Source organism: Triticum aestivum, chromosome 5A (assembly GCF_018294505.1).
Source record: "Triticum aestivum cultivar Chinese Spring chromosome 5A, IWGSC CS RefSeq v2.1, whole genome shotgun sequence".
Lineage (NCBI taxonomy): Eukaryota > Viridiplantae > Streptophyta > Magnoliopsida > Poales > Poaceae > Triticum > Triticum aestivum.
Window position 1 is genome coordinate 36,201,579 of NC_057806.1, and position 16,204 is coordinate 36,217,782.

General features: G+C 46.0%; 1 long non-coding RNA gene across 4 annotated transcripts; it reads right to left on the bottom strand.

Annotated features, from left to right (window-relative positions):
* Positions 1 to 9,794: 9,794 nt before the first annotated feature.
* Positions 9,795 to 13,529, bottom strand: LOC123102152 (uncharacterized). 4 transcript variants are annotated; one of them, XR_006448783.1, is made up of 5 exons: positions 13,472 to 13,529; positions 13,243 to 13,333; positions 12,791 to 12,920; positions 10,768 to 11,388; positions 9,795 to 10,458 (listed from the first exon to the last, which is right to left on the bottom strand). It is a non-coding gene; the product is annotated as an uncharacterized lncRNA (long non-coding RNA). The 4 variants fall into 4 exon arrangements; XR_006448784.1 differs by having other exon boundaries at positions 9,795 to 10,185; positions 10,333 to 11,388; XR_006448785.1 differs by having other exon boundaries at positions 9,795 to 10,202; positions 10,333 to 11,388.
* Positions 13,530 to 16,204: the final 2,675 nt, after the last annotated feature.

Consider the following 16,204-nt stretch of genomic DNA (forward strand, 5'->3'; position numbering starts at 1 on the left):
GATAGATCCAAATCTCAGAGTGGTCGACGGCACTGAAGAAGGAGGCGTCGTCCCATCTCCGGTCGTCTGAGCAACAGACCCTGGTCCCTCGGACATCTCTCGTCCAGGATCAGCTGCCGGAGTCTCCTTAACTCCCGCACCATCATCATCCTCATGCATATCAACGTCAGTGGCAGCAGGTGCCTCAGCAAACAGGCTGTCATCCTCAAACTCAATCTCAAGGTTGTAAACCTGGCCTCGATAAGCCCACTTGACCACATCAGGCACAAACTCAATGTCCAAAATACTGACCAGTAAGCGAGCAACCCCATGAGCTCTAGTAAAGGCCATATCCACTCGCTCAAGCTTTCCCACCATGATGCCCAAGCTAGCAACGACCCTAGCATCCTGCATAGGCTTGGAAGGAGCACCCGTAAAACGTAACCAAGCCTGGGTAAGAGGTTTATCCTGAGGCTCAATCAACTTCCACTCATGGAGCTCAAGAATGCCCTCAGTACCTGGCACTTTGCACATCCCAAAACTCAACAGCCTCTGTAAATCCTCCACTGTCAGGAACTCAACCCTAAACAAGTTTGCCTCTAGACTGACAAGCTCCCAGTGGAAGTCTCCTCGAGCCAGCTCCCGGAGCCGCTGCACAATCTGGGTCTCAAAGACTTCTCCTTTAGTCACTTTAACAACCCCAGTTGTCACACTCTGAACCTCATCGGGAACCTCCCTCTCGGTCGGAGACTCAAAGAACGTGAGCTCAGCATAGTACACTCCATACATCATAAGAGTCGGTACCTGCTCCCTCAAAAGCGGGCGTCCCCCCGACTCATGGGCTGGCTTGCCACACGTATCGCATAAAACTGCCACACATTCAGCAATGAAATGGCCCTTATCGCCACAGCGGTAACATAACATTCTTTCCTTCTTGCGCGCATACTTGGCCGCCCTGTCCAGCTCAACCCTGTCAGAAGCCTCCACCGACATTGACCCAATCTCACCATTAGCAGGAACCACCACGTCAGCCAGTGCCGTCACCACCTCCATAGCCTGGCAAGACAACCCAGGCTCCTCAGTAGTCTCGTCAACAGCTGTCTGGTCAACAAAAACAAGATGCTGCCGTGGACGATAGCGGCCACCTCGGCCACCTCGGCCACCAGGTTACCATGGAAACCACCGCAGTTATGATGAGCCGGTCCAGACGCCCCTTCGACGAAGTCGCCCGTTGGCCCCAGGAAGGGCCTCTCAGCCGAGCCATCGCTCTGCCAGGCATACCCCCGACCAGCACCCGTGGACGAGGATCCCCAGTGCTGTCCATATCCATAAGCGTTATGCCCATCGTCACCCGACTCACCACGAGGCGCGGATGAATCTCCCCCACTAGCCGAAACATGCAGCAACTGTGCCTGCTTCAACACCGGCGCCGCCGAATTCTGTGTCTGCCTTGCCACGAAATGCGGCGGTCTGGCCCCGGGCTGCATCGCCACCGGTCGTAGCTGGCCACCTGAGGCCGGAGGAGGCGGCCTCGGAGCCGGGGCACTGCGGCCCGCGACTACCGCAGGGCTCGGCACCGGTGGCCGAGGGCCACCCCGTCCCACAACTGGTTGCGGAAAAGCCACCGGCGTTGGTGGCCGAGTGCCCGCTAGGCCCGAGCGCACCGCCTGCTTGTGGCGGTCTAGGGCCGCCGGTGTCCTGCGCCGCCCGGCCGGTCCCAGCACTTGGGAGCGGGGCAACGCCACCACGGCCAGCCCCGAGCGGCAGTCCAGCACCGCCGCAGCCCGTTCCCGGCGGCACACCACCCCCGCTGCGGCCACCCCCTGCCGGTGGCACTTGCCCTCCACGGCCAGCACCGCCCGGGGCGCCAGACTTGCCAGGGGGCAGACCTCGACCGGCCATGCCGTGGAGAGGGGGAATGCGCCTAACACGCCCCGCACCACGCGGTTAGAGAAGTTCGGCCGGCTCGCACCATCACAAACCCTAGATCGTTTCAATCGATGACACCCAGGAAGAACATCGATCGTGCATGGGGGTGTAGATGGAATCAACGTGCGTGCCTGGTTACACTGGGCCTCATACCCAGTTAACATAGGCCCATCATCGCACGGGCCCGGCTCACTCAGAACCGGCCCACCCCCTGGCACTCCATGCTCACGGCCCAGGAGTGCGTTCAAACGCGCCTCCCGCATGCGAGCGATCCCGATCGGCTGCCCCGCCGGCAATGGCGCCACGGCCGCCGCCGGCCGCCGGGACTCGGTAGTAGAACGGATCGATCCCTTCTTCCTCTGAACTTTAATCCAAGAATACGGCCGAATCAAATCAAAAAGGGTGAGGTTTGGAAGACTAACCTTCGGGAGGGGTCCCTTCCATGGCCTGACAGCCGTTGCCGCCGTTCTTCGGTGCACGACGTGACGCACCATCTCCTTCCTCTCGCCCGCGTGTAGCCCAACCCTTGCCGGATCGTCCACCGGCAAGATCCTGTCCACCGTTGAGGCAACCTCATCCTCATCATAACCCGGAAGGAAAAACTCAGAAAATAGATCAGAAGGAGTCGGCGTTGGCGGAGAGGCCGGCGGATCATCCCCGTCCCCGTCCGCCTCATCGTCATCAGATCCGGCTAGCGCCCAAAACCGACCGCCAACCCGCGGGCGAGCCACAGCCCCCGAGGGCAGAGGCCCGGCGATCGCCGCACCGCGCCCCGCGGAGTCGCGCGCCTTGTCGCCCCCCCTGTCACCCGCCGTGCAATGTGACTCGTGGACTGTACTGTTCTTTACTTCTTCTTCTTTTACAGAATCACATGGGATAGATTTTGCAACGGAAGCGTTAACTATTTTCCGCAGCCCCTTACATGCAAAAACACGCAAATCAGGATGATGATGATAGGAATCAAAACTGGTCTCGTGTGTACTGATTCTCAACAGTTTCCCAAGGCACAGCCTGATTAATTAGCACGTTGCTTTTGGCCATGTCAGGGAATATTAAAGATGATTAACTGGTCATCATTCCGCAAGAAATTAAGAGGATGCTTGGATACGTTTTAGTCTTATGACTAAAAATAGTGAGACTAAAACTTGCTAGCCTCACCCATGCTTTGATCCAAATACTAAAAAGACTAAAATCAAGTTAATGAGCATTTATTATTCTCCAAATCCTTCAATCCAGAACTCGCCTGTGTTAGAGGAGAGGAGTTAAATGAGAAAAGAGAGGACTAATCCATATTTTAGTAGGGGTGCCCCTGACTAAAACATTTTAGTCTCAAGACTAGTTTTAGCCCCACTTTACTCAGGGGTGCTTGGAACTTTAGCCTTTTAAAGAGACTATTTTTAATCAGACTAAAATAAGTCCCTTAGATCTAAGCACCCTCTAAGTAATCATGGAGTGACAAATTCAATGGGCACACATGCGTGCCAAACAAAGACGATCATTAAATTGGTTCCATTTACGTGCCGCGGCAGCAGCAGCCCATGTTCTGTCCACGATCAATGGAGCATGTATCTATAATGAATTAATGATGTGTTCGATGGATGATGTACTTTGCACCCATGGTGCACATTTGTTTAGCTAAATGCCAACAAAAAAGGTACACCAAGTCGCGCCAACGTTCGTGAGCCACAAGCGACCTTTCTTTTTCTCTTGATGAAAGATTCTCCTGATAAAGATCGACCGATGAAATAGCTATATCACAGCTTCGTGAACCTATGCGCACTGGACTAGATAAAGGACAAAATGAGAACGATCACATTAATCAACCTGGTCTTCAATCATCTGCCGGTTTTCTTGTGTAAAGAAATTAAACAGTACCAAGTAGCTAGCTAGACAAGTATCCTACTGCATAATCTTTTGGAAATATTAGTACTTCGGCGATTGATTTAATCCCTAACCCAAACATGAGCAAGGCAAACACGGTATGAAGCTCATATCGAGACATAAACATGTGAGCCTCGTCAGAACATAGAATACAAACATCTATGCTCACAACACACCCGGCTAACACATGAACAAGTAAATAGGGGATGATCGGATCATACCGTCCAGCCGGCCAAGTCGAAGCATCTCCGCATCCTTCTTCTTGGAGGTGTCGTCATCAACTATGGCGTTGGTGTCGGGAAAGTAGTCAAAGCTAAGGATGAAGATACAAACAAACTGGGAGCAGTCACGTTGGGACGCTCCCCAAAACCTTATTGCCCTTCTACTGTTGCAGGATCTCAAAGGACGAGGTTTCGGAGACCTATTCTGCCGTCGGGCCGTGCACGCTGTCGATGAGATGAGATCGCCGAAGGCAACACAAAGCTTGGAATAGTGTATGATGGCTAGGGCTGCGCGAGGAGGAATGAGTTGGTTGGTCCTCTGGTCGGACAAGTCTCCTCTATATAAGCACCCGGGTAGGAGTCATGGGCCGAGGCCCATGACGGAGTCTCGGCATGCAACCGGGTAGGATCACCCCCCGATTTAGCACGTAGACGGGTAGGCTCATGCCCGAATCGGCATGTGGTCAGTCCAACCAAGTCAGCACCAAGCAAGCCCAATAGCGTCGGCACGAGGTAGGCATGCAGCAAAGTCCAATGCCTTGGACATTGACGCATCCATTAGTGACTCATAATTAATTCATTGATTATTACCCATTCCTGACCGGCAAAGATATAGCGCAAACATAGCTTAGCAGTCCGGGTAGCTAACAAGGAGCCCTTGTGAGGAACCTTTCTTCTGGCGCCCCCTAATAGTGAGCGGAAGAGCTCCCTTAACAAAAGGGTCTCAACCTTCTCACTAAACTTCTCATCATGTCACGCATCTACATGGCCTTAGACATAACCAGAGATTATTGATTATATGGGTCTAAACCCATCTATAATCCAACATTATCATCCCACGCTTGTTGCCTGTAGTTCTTCCATCGACTCTGCAGAAGGCAAAGAGGGTGCTTGGATACGTTTTAGTCTCATGACTAAAATAGTGGGACTAAAACTTGCTAGGCTCATCCATACTTGGATCCAAATACTAAAGAGATTAAAATCAAGTTAATGAGCATTTATTATCCTCCAAACCCTCCAATCCAGAACTCGTCTGTGTTAAAGGAGAGGAGTTAAATGAGGAGAGAGAGAACTAATCCACATTTTAGTAGGGATACTTCTGACTAAAAAAATTTAGTCTCAAGACTAGTTTTAGCCCCTCTTTAGTCAGGGGTGGTTGGAACTTTAGCCTCTTAAAGCGACTATCTTTAGTCAGACTAAAATAAGTTCCTTGGATCCAAGCACTCTCAAAGAGAGCTAAACAACATTACACATTTGATTTACATTGCAATTGTTGATTGTATAGGGGGTGGGGGTGGGTGTCTTGTGGGAGAATAACCGCTAGATGTTGAAAAAAGGGGATGGACCATTGGATTCCGATCCAAAATTTTGGAGCGAATCAACTAATTAAGATCTTTTTTTTCAGTTGACTGGCGTGCTTAGGCACTCCCAAATTTTCACGATTCAGGTAGAGTATTTGTTTCATGAAAACAGACACATATCTAATTATGCCCTTCTTTTCTCACCAAAAGTAGCACAATTTGGCAACATCCATTGTGTGTTGGGGCATAGAATGGCTTCCCAGAGTACTCCTAGTGTTAAACAAACCGGTTACATAACTGACCGCTCAATTAATTTTGACTTGGCGTAATTAACAATATCAGTTAGCGCCATAGATGCAAATTTGTCTGGCTAAGTGCCAACCAAAAGTATCCCCGCAAAAGAAAAGGCCAACCAAAAGTACACACCAAGTTGCGCCAACGACAAAACTAGATCACCTGATTTCTGTGCCCAATATCAATCGACTAGAGATGCTCCGACGAAGATACGATCTAACCTTCTAGTGTGGCGTACATTAGTTCTTTATAATTCAGTACTCTAGCCAGCTAGTTAGGGGTTCCTTTTGTTAAAGAGATCGAGATTAGGGATCTTAGTTTTCACTTGTGGTGCGTAATCCCATGTGGATCTCCCTCCACACCTTTTAGTTCAATCCGATGCCTCCAGCCGAAGAAAAATACAATGCAAAGATTATTCTGTAATCATGTTTTTATCAAAATGGCCTTGAATTCTTACACCGCAAAATCAAGTATGATCGGTAATGTTTAGAAAAAACACATAGATGGTTATGAACAAGATTGATGGCCCAGATCCTGCACAGGTAACAAAAAGGTGTCAGAGAACCTCAACCTCTGACTCTACGTTGTGCATGCATCTATAACAACGCTATAATATCTTCCAAACAATAGTAGTACCAAAGAAGCATCAGCCATGCATGAAGATCAATGCATCACATCACACATGCCGAGTTTAGCCTGCCACGTTGCCTCGTCACGCATGCATCTAGAAGCGAATGTATGCAGCCATGCACACACATATGACTATGTATAGTCATTGGTCAGAGACCAAGATCTCAAGTCACTTAGAACTAATCCCAAGGAACCTGGAGAATCTTGAGAGAGGAAATTGCAGCAACGGGACAGAGACGCCAATATTCGCGCTGCATAGTTGGTAGGGGGGACATGGGAGACACCGACGAGGTCCCGGGCCGTTGTTGGTAATTTGGTATCACCCAAGAACACTACATCAATTAAGCAGAGCGTCGCTTTTGTCTGCAGCTGATTACTCTCTATAACTTCCAAAGGGATATGAAATTCTAAATTATCTTGCTACTCTCTTCTCCTTTTGACAGTTTAAGTAGCCTTGCATGGCAAGCCATTGACAGGCTCACATGGGTCGGATAAATTAAAGTGCCCAGACAGACTATATGATTGTGATCTGGTGTTAAGTTACCTATTTGTATAATATATAATATATGGATCAATCCGAAATGCGCATGAGTGCATTGTTGCATTACTGTTGATGAAAAGGCTGGTATAATGCAGTGTAATATTCGTTCATGGATGCATTAGTGGCCACACTGTGACAACCGTGTTAACTAGTACAGTCGAGCATTCGTTGAGTGCATCTTCAACACAGACCCTCAAACCATCCACAACTCTCTAGACTGCATGATTCAAATGTGTTGTGCCATCCAACGCGGTATTGTATTTGTCCGCTGGCCGGCCCAAACCAAAACCCTTTTTATTGTCCGCGCCCTTTCCCTTCCGAAACAGCCACCCACATTAAGTGTCCGCTTCGCATTGATGCCGCCCCAGACCGAATGTGACTTCTCACTGGCGCCGACATTTAATCGGCTAGCCAGCCTAGGGCGTCGCCTGTGACGTGTCCTCAGTGTCCGCGCTTGTTCAATGCCGGAGAGACGTTACTAGACAAGCTGATATCTATTGCGCATGTCCAATACCCGTTCATCTGTTTGCCGCCATTAAACAGGTACGCCGCCGAGAAACCAACTCCGGCTCCCGGACACTTGGCCTCGCGGGCATCCGCTATTTTAAGGCAGACACACTTGGCTTAAACCACACCACACCAAGTTTGCTCCACATCTTCCTTGATCCCGTGCACCACATACGCCATAACCGCGAGCGGGAATGCGTTGCGGGAGAGCCTCTCGACGGAGCAGAAGCTCGAGATGGCCGCGAGCGGCCGCTTGGCAGAGCCGTCGTGTCTGGTGAATAGATACTGGCATGCCGGCCAGCTCCCCGGAGGCCTCCGACAACGACCCCACGATGAAGACGGACTTTGATGACGACTCGGCGCCGCGTCCGCGCCTGTTTAAGCCGGCTTGACCATGGAGCAGATGCACTTCAACGCCGCCATGACGGAGGAGCTACCGATGCCAACGCCTATGTCTGCATTTTGGTAGGCGTAGGAGGAGCAGCGACACAAGCTCTTCCTCCTCGAGCAGCATCGGCTGGCGGATGGCCAAATCTACGACGAGCGCGCGAGCGAGGAAGCCGTGGCTATCATGGTCGCAACGAACCCCAACTTCATCGTCAAGCAACGGGCGCTCTACGAGGCCACGCCGCTCAGGCCGCCGCTCGCAACACTGTCCCGGTACAGCTGGACTCGGCCGCAGCCCAGTCCGACGCAGATATGGCGTTGGTGGCGCATGCAATCGCGAACGAGAACGTCGCCAAATGCGCATCCAACGCGCCGCCAACGAATTTTTGTGGGCAGTAGTGGGACGACGAGCGTGTCGCCCCATCCACGTCCATCGTGGGTCTCATGTTGACCGGCGACAGACAGGTTGCGGACTTCGACGAGGAGGAGGAGTACATGGGAGGCGGCGGGGCCTCGAGTCCCAAATGGGCTGCTCCGTCTCCCATGTTATACTGCTCCTCGCCGGCGATCGCACCTTCACTTCACAGGTCTCGTTCCCGTAGCTCGTAGAGACGGCGAGATGGACCCGGTGTTCGCCGGAAGGGAACTACAAGGACGTGGAGGATGGGCGCCGCCATAGGCTAGGTTTAGGTTCAATATTTTTCTAAAATGGAAAATGTAAAAAAATTATAATGAATGTGCGCCGGTTTATACGAAAACCATCCGGTTTGCACGAATTTCATTCAGTTCGTTAAAATATGTTTCGAAATGTATGCAAATATGGTCTGATGGCTGATTCCCGCATCAGCGTTCATAAACTGATCCCCATAGTACACGAACGGATATCGTGTCACTTTGAGGGTCTACTTTAGGGATGCCGTTAATCTTAAGCAGTGTGTTGTAGCTAGTGGACCCGTGTGATACTCGTGGTTACAAATTAACAGAGATATTGAGTCCAAAATGGTTTGGCATCCCACGGGCGAGCAACACGCACCTACATCTGGGCAATTTTTTAGTTGGTTCTCTGAGCGATTGAAAAGCATGCACTTCACACACGTTTCCACCGTACACGTACCCTTCTTGCAATCCAACCAAAGACGGCAAAGCTATTGATATACGGCAGAGCAATGTGAGAGCTCAGCGTCGAGCACTGGTTCGTACGGGTGCCTTATCCATGCATACCATCTCGGTCTCGCTGCATGCTGCACGTTCCAACCGCTGATCGAGACAAAAGCTGAAGCTAGCAGCAGTACGTGGACAGCTCAATGTCCACGAAACGGATTGGAAACCCCTTTATACGTTTCGAGCCAAACACGAGGGATCCATTTTATACGTTTTGAAACAAACACGATGGACCCCTTTGCACGTTTTTCTTATAATATAGAGAAAATAGTTTTATCAACCATAACTATGAGAGAGGCTATCAGAACCCTACGATTGCCTTGAGATGGGTGCATTCAAATTATAAATTCAGGTGACTTACATATGCACCGGCGGGGCTACATGTATTCCTGCAAGTGCCATGGCCCTTCCGACCTTGACAAAATGCCTGAAGAATTATTTTTTGAAAGTGCTAAGTAGAAAAAGTATAGTCTTTGGCCCCCTCAAGATTGCTGTATTTGCCTTCTGCCCTTCCAGCATTTCTTCTCTAGCTCCGCCACTATACATATGGTTATTGTAGAAGACTAATTCTATACTTACAGGCGTTTTAGTTACGGATTTGATCGAACTAGAGGTTGGGGCTCCACCTGGTGGCGCCTCTTGAGGCAAGCCTATGCGCTCCCAGCTTGGTTATGCATATGGTTCAGACACCGGCATTATGTACGTGGACATTAGCTCATGAGCAGATTAAATGTCTCACAATTTCCTTATGCAATCACCGTTAATAAATTAGGTAAAGAAATTCCACAAACAAATTTGCTCTCATTTTGCTTAATTAATACATAGCCAGGTCCAAAGATTTACATACTCACAATTTGAAGAACATAGGATACAAATCATATATATGTAGAATCCCTTGTTTGGTCTCCATCAACAAGCAACACAGAGGCCAAACATCTCGCAGCAATCAACGCTTCCTCGACATTCAGAAAAACGATGTATTAATGCATCCACAATTCCACATTGCTCCAAAATATTATCATACTTCTCTACAGAACTATATTTAACTGATGGGAATCAACTTGGCGTATTACAGTATCTGCTAGCAAGTCAGAACATTTATATTCAAAAACTGATAGTTTGTAGAACTCAACTGAGATGAAGCAGCCACCTGACCCCTACAACCAGGTCACTGATATGTTCCCAGTTAGTGAAAAAAATTACATTCTAATCATCAGAACCTTCGTGCTCGTATAATATTTTATTTTTGCATTGATGTAATTAATATGTAGAATCAACTTAGGTGTACAAATTACCTCAACAGCTTGTTTTTTCTCAAGCAAATCGTGCGCCAACAATTCCAAATCAATAGGCCCTAGTTGTCCATTAAAACTGAGATGTCAAAAAACAGCTACTCATTTCATTTTCAGGAATTAATATATCTCATAGCCATGAATGTTATCATGTTGATAGCAAATGAAAACACAGAAGCTGCACAGGTTACAGGGTGCTCAATGCTCACTCTCCACGGATCCAAAGCGGATGGCGAAGATATTATTCTTGAACTCATAGTCCGCAAAATCCAGAGTGTGCCACAGGCACGACCTGCCGCTCCCAGCATGCTCCTGCATCTTCGTCGTGGTGACAACTACACAATATCAAGATATAAGAAAAACCCAACTATCAAATCTGCAAATCAAAATCACATGCACATCATCGTAACAACTAAATGTCCAGATAGTTTGAATTTTCATTTTTAGCAGGGAATGGTAGTTCTGATTGTTTTGTGTATTCTTAAGCAGGAGGGTAACAAACTCTTCATTCATCCAACAGGGCCTGAATCCAGCCAGCTGGGAGTGCACAATACACACATATCCTTGAGCTAAAGCTTGATTCTCGGTAGAACTGTATCTTCAGAATTCAGCAAAAAAAGTTGATGCAAACCTAGAATGCATACCTCATTTGTTTCCGACCCAGTATCAATGTAACCATCAGTAATAGAAAGTCCAACAAAATTCTGGTCAACAAGAATACATAAATTAGTCGCTAAATTAGCCCCGGGAGCACCTTCTCGGTGTGATTGTGTGCACTAAACTTGTTATAGTATATGTTAACGTCTTTAAATGACAGGTTGGTTGGCTTATTGAGCAGATGAGAAAGAGTGGCATTTTAGTGATTAAAAAAAGAACACAGAGTAATAGACCTGCAGTAGAGGAATGTTCATTCATAAAGGAAGGAAGCTTAGTACTTTCATATGAAGCAGATCAAGCATAGTAGTTTCATAGATGCTAACAGGTTCATATTAACAGAGAAGGGCCAGTCCGGTGAATGACCCATCACCGACACGACCAACGGTTGAGATCAAGGTTTAGCAGTCTCAAAAAGGTGGACGGTCTCGAAAAGTAGAGTCAGAGTTCGTCTAATAGTTTTATGGTGTGCGGACAAGAGGTTCAAAGAACATAACTCAAATATCAAGGAGCATGGGTCCGAGAGAAGCTTGGGCCAGCCAAATCTTGATGTACTGACTATTCACAACTACACACTAATTCCAGCTGAATGAGTTTCCTTTCTGCAGAGACTGAAGGAAATAAAGAAGACGTACATTAGAGAATGTAAGAGAGAACAATTTGCAAACTAAGAACAACTCAAACGCCAAAACTTTAGTTAGCTGAGTAATAAGGTATAACATCATAGATTGCTTACCCCTGATTATGCCCTTACTGAATATTTATTAAATTAATCACACAATGTAACTTCCATATGTCAAAGAACAAATATAGAAATCTAAAATCTAGCACAATAAGCATTCATGACCAATTACACAAACCTAAGTATGAAGTGCTTTATATGGGTCTGCCCTTTGCCGCCCATTTTCCTTATGTACCAAGGTTGTCCACTATCACATTAATTTGCAGACAGGAGAAATAACACAGCTATGTGACTACGTGCAAGATAAGAAGAAAAGAGTCAAGAGCACAACAAATGTGATATCAGAGGGAAGGTATTTCCTAAGAGTAACCTAGCTAGATTTTCTTGTTGCTATGGCAGAGCTCAAAAGAGTCACCAGGGAAAATGAGATTAAGGAATGGAAGGGGAAATGTAATCAATATAGAGTAATATCTAAGCCAACACATAAACCAATTCAGAAATCAGATAGATATCAGAACAAAATCGTCAGTAAAACTGGGGAACAAAGTAGCTATGTCAAATAAACATATTTATCAGTGTCATTCCATCTCGACAAGGGTACAGAAACTTAACTAAACCTGGTAAACTTGCAAGATCTACCTCTGCAAAACATACTATGAGAATGATTGTCCCTACCACGACAGCCTCCAATATTGTACTCTTCTATGCCGCCACCGTCTCTCTTTGAGAGAGAGAGAGAGAGAGAGAGAGAGAGAGAGAAGCTGGAAATACTATTCCATCAAGAAAAGTAATACAAAGCCAGGGATAATCTTCGGTTTTGCCTTAGCTCCACATATTTTCTTAGTTGTTATACAACTTCCTATTCTTTCAGAGCCCTCAATCTATTTACTTTCCTCTCTTTGCTTCATCAACACACCTATTACTCCATCAATCATTAATGGCATGCTACATACAACACATGGCATGGCATCTATCACATAGTATCAATGAGCTAGCTGGTCTGGTAGTTTGTGAGAGGAAGTACATGCTGAAATTAATTTTTTGAAAAATCAATTGATGAAACTGAAGGAATGAGGTCAGTTTCAGAAATAAAACTTAGCAGGAGTTAAGGAGAAAAATTTTGTGAGTCGAATAAATCAGAATTGGCCACATACACACATGTAATGTTTTCCTTTCAATGTCCAATTGCACCAAATAAACACACCAAAAGAAAACAATGAGTAGTCAATTTCCTGGTTCAGACATATAAAGAAAACAAATGGAGCTTGATCCTCGTCATGATGCAGCGGAGAGTAGGGGATCAATGTAGATCATTTAGCAAGTATGCTCACCTTTTCATGAGTGTTAGGCTCATCTACGTCCATAGGCTGCCCATCCTCCTTATCTTCCTCCTCTTCCTCAAAATCATCTTCAAGTGCACTTCTTCTTGGTTCTAGAGTTCTAGAAGCTTGAAGGACCCATCTGTTGAAAAGATCCATAAAAATGAATTTGTGAAGCATATGGAGCACATCAAGAGGCAAACATGTATTTAAGATTATGTTGACCAGTGGAAAAAAGAAAATATCTCTGAACCAAAAACATATTACAGAAACATACATGACAATTATGTGTGCAACAGAGAGAGGCAATTATTAACTCCAATCTCAAAAGCAATAAGCATCTATTTAAGATGTGCGAGAAATTGAGCAGCAGCAAAGGGCACTGTAGATGCAGATGTGGCAAACAAGATAAATTTCAAGTGCATGGCAGAGGCTCACTCCACGTTAGGACGGAAAAAACAGACCTTTTCTGAACGCGGGGGAGGGCAGTGTCGCAGCTGTACTCCTTGGTCATGAGCTCATCAATGAACTCATCAAAGTGTGTGAGTGTGAATTCTGAAACGAATATAGATGATCAAATGAGTAAAACAACCACATACCCCCAAATCTGACATTTCATACACCTAGCTTGCTACCAGCATAAGTATTAAGTAACAATCTGAGATCCAAAGAAATAAAGTTTGGAGTGCATACTTCCATCGCTGAGCTTTTGACTAATCTTGCGGTAGTCGTTGTAGAGCGGCTCGGTTCTCGATTGGTTGTTTCTTGCCTTAAGCCACTGGCTGGTCGTCCCCTTATATATACGGGTTGACGCCCTGCGGCCTACAGAGTCCCGGCCGGCTCATAAACAGTGTCCGGCTCGGCGACTAGTTACTTCTACCTTATAGTACAAGTCATGCCATCACGGCGGTTTATCTTTACGGGCTTTAAGTCGCCTATGGGCCTTTAGACCCTTTAGTGAACCGCCATCTTCATGCCTTGGTCTTGGGCTTCTGATGAGCTCCTCTTTGCGTAACCCGGCCCCTCCTGGGCGTCTTACACAAATAGTTATATCCCCAACATAAGGCATATTGGGCTATTAAAAAGCTCAACTATGATTTCAAACTTGCCAGTGAGAAGAGGTTATTTGATATTAGCTCACTTGATGAATGGAGAACCCAAGTTATGAAAATGCCAAGTTGTTTAAAGAAAAAGTTAAAAGATGGCATGATAAAAGGATACAAAAGCGTGAGTTTAATGTAGGTGATTATGTATTGCTATACAACTCTCGTTTAAGATTTTTTGCAGGAAAACTTCTCTCTAAATGGGAAGGCCCCTACGTTATCGAGGAGGTCTATCGTTCTGGTGCCATAAAAACCAACAACTTCGAAGGCACAAATCCGAAGGTGGTAAACGGTCAAAGAATTAAACATTATATCTCAGGTAATCCCATAAATACGGAAACCAATATTATTGAAACCGTAACCCTGGAGGAATACATAAGGGACACTTTCCAGACCGTTTCAGACTCTGAAAAGGAATAGGTATGTGGTACGGTAAGTAAACTGACTCTAAAACAATTTTTAAGGCAATATTTCTCTGTTTTGAAATATTTAGAAAAATAGAAAAAAAGTAGCAGTCCGGGAAGGACACGAGGGCCCCACGAGGGTGGAGGGCGCGCCCTACCTCCTGGGCGCGCCCCCTACCTCGTGAGCACTTCGTGTGCCTTCCGGAGTCCGTTTTCTTGCACGTTACGTATTTTGGTCGGTAAAAATTCATTATATATACTCCCGAAGGTTTTGACTCCTGTATCACGCAATTATCCTCTGTTTTCGTTTCAAGCCATCCTGCTGCAGATTAGATCAACATGTCTTCTCAGGATTCGGAAGGAGAAAGCTATGTGGATGATTACTTAGCTAATCCTAAGGTCCACGGAGATGTGGAGCATGATGGTTGGACCACGGAGGAAGAAGAGGACTATGAACCCAAGGGGAAGGAGGAGACGAGCTCAGATGAAGATGAAGCCCCATTACCTCAACCTGGGGACATGCATGTGGAGTTCAAAAAGTCACGTCTCCCTGATAGAGTAAAGAAACCAAAGTTCGAGTTTATCCCTTTTCGTCTCTTGCAGGAAAATAAGCAGGAGCTATGCAAAAAGATATTAACCCTAGAGTGGGAGACTGATGATCTGAGGGATTAAAATGCCGTCCTCAAGCGCAAATTAAGGGAGAAGTCTATGCCATCAACTAAGTCAACGACACCACCACACTCTTCTTCACCGACAAAGGAGACATAATCACATGGGTATGGGCACTCCCCTTGGCAACTGCCAAGCTTGGGGGAGGTGCCCCGGTATCATATCACAATAGTAACTCCTATCTTTACCGTTTTTCTTAGTTCGATCCTATTAGTAGTATCTTGACCTAGTAGAATAAAGTTTATGGCATGATCTAGTTTTGAGTTTTTCTTTTTGATCTCTCTATGTAACCGAGTCCGTGAGCTATATATAATAAAGATTAGTGTTGACTCAAGGGCTTGATTATTTTGCCATGATCTTGAGTGAATAAAAGAAAAGAAGAAAAATAAGAAAAAGAAACAAAGAGTTCATGTTGATCTTATTGAGAGTAATGACTTCACATAGAAAAATTATGATGATTAAAAGTTGTTGGGAGTTGGCAGACATAGCTTTGGTCATCGTTGCAATTAATATGAAGTAATAAGGAAAGAGGGGTTCACATATAAATATACTATTATTGACATCTTTTATGATTGGGAGCACTCATTAGAATATGACATGCTAAAGAGTTGATGTTGGACAAGGAAGACAACGTAATGAGTTATGTTTTCTTATATCTGAGATAAAGTATGTTGTCAAGGATCCTCCAACATGTTGAGCTTGCCTTTCCCCCTCATGCTAGCCAAATTCTCAGCACCAAGTAGAGATAGTACTTGTGCTTCCAAATACCCTTAAACCAGTTTTGCCATGAGAGTCCACCATATCTACCTATGGATTGAGTAAGATCCTTCAAGTAAGTTGTCATCGGTGCAAAGCAATAAAAACTGCTCTAAATATGTATGATTGATTGGTGTGGGAGAAATAAGCTTTATACGATCTTGTGATGTGGAAGTAATAAAAGTGACGGACTGCATAATAAAGGTTCATATCACAAGGGGCAATATAAAGTGACGTTCTTTCGCATTGAGATTTTGTGCATCCAACCATAAAAGCGCATGGCAAAACCTCTGCTTCCCTTTGCGAAGGGCCTATCTTTTATTATCATCTTCTACCTTATGCAAGAGTCATGGTGATCTTCACCTTTCCTTTTTCATTTTATCCTTTGGCAAGCACAATATGTTGGAAAGATTCTGATATATGTACCTAATTGGATGTGGGGGAGCATGAGTTATTATTGTTGACATTACCCTTGAGGTAAAAGGTTGTGGGGC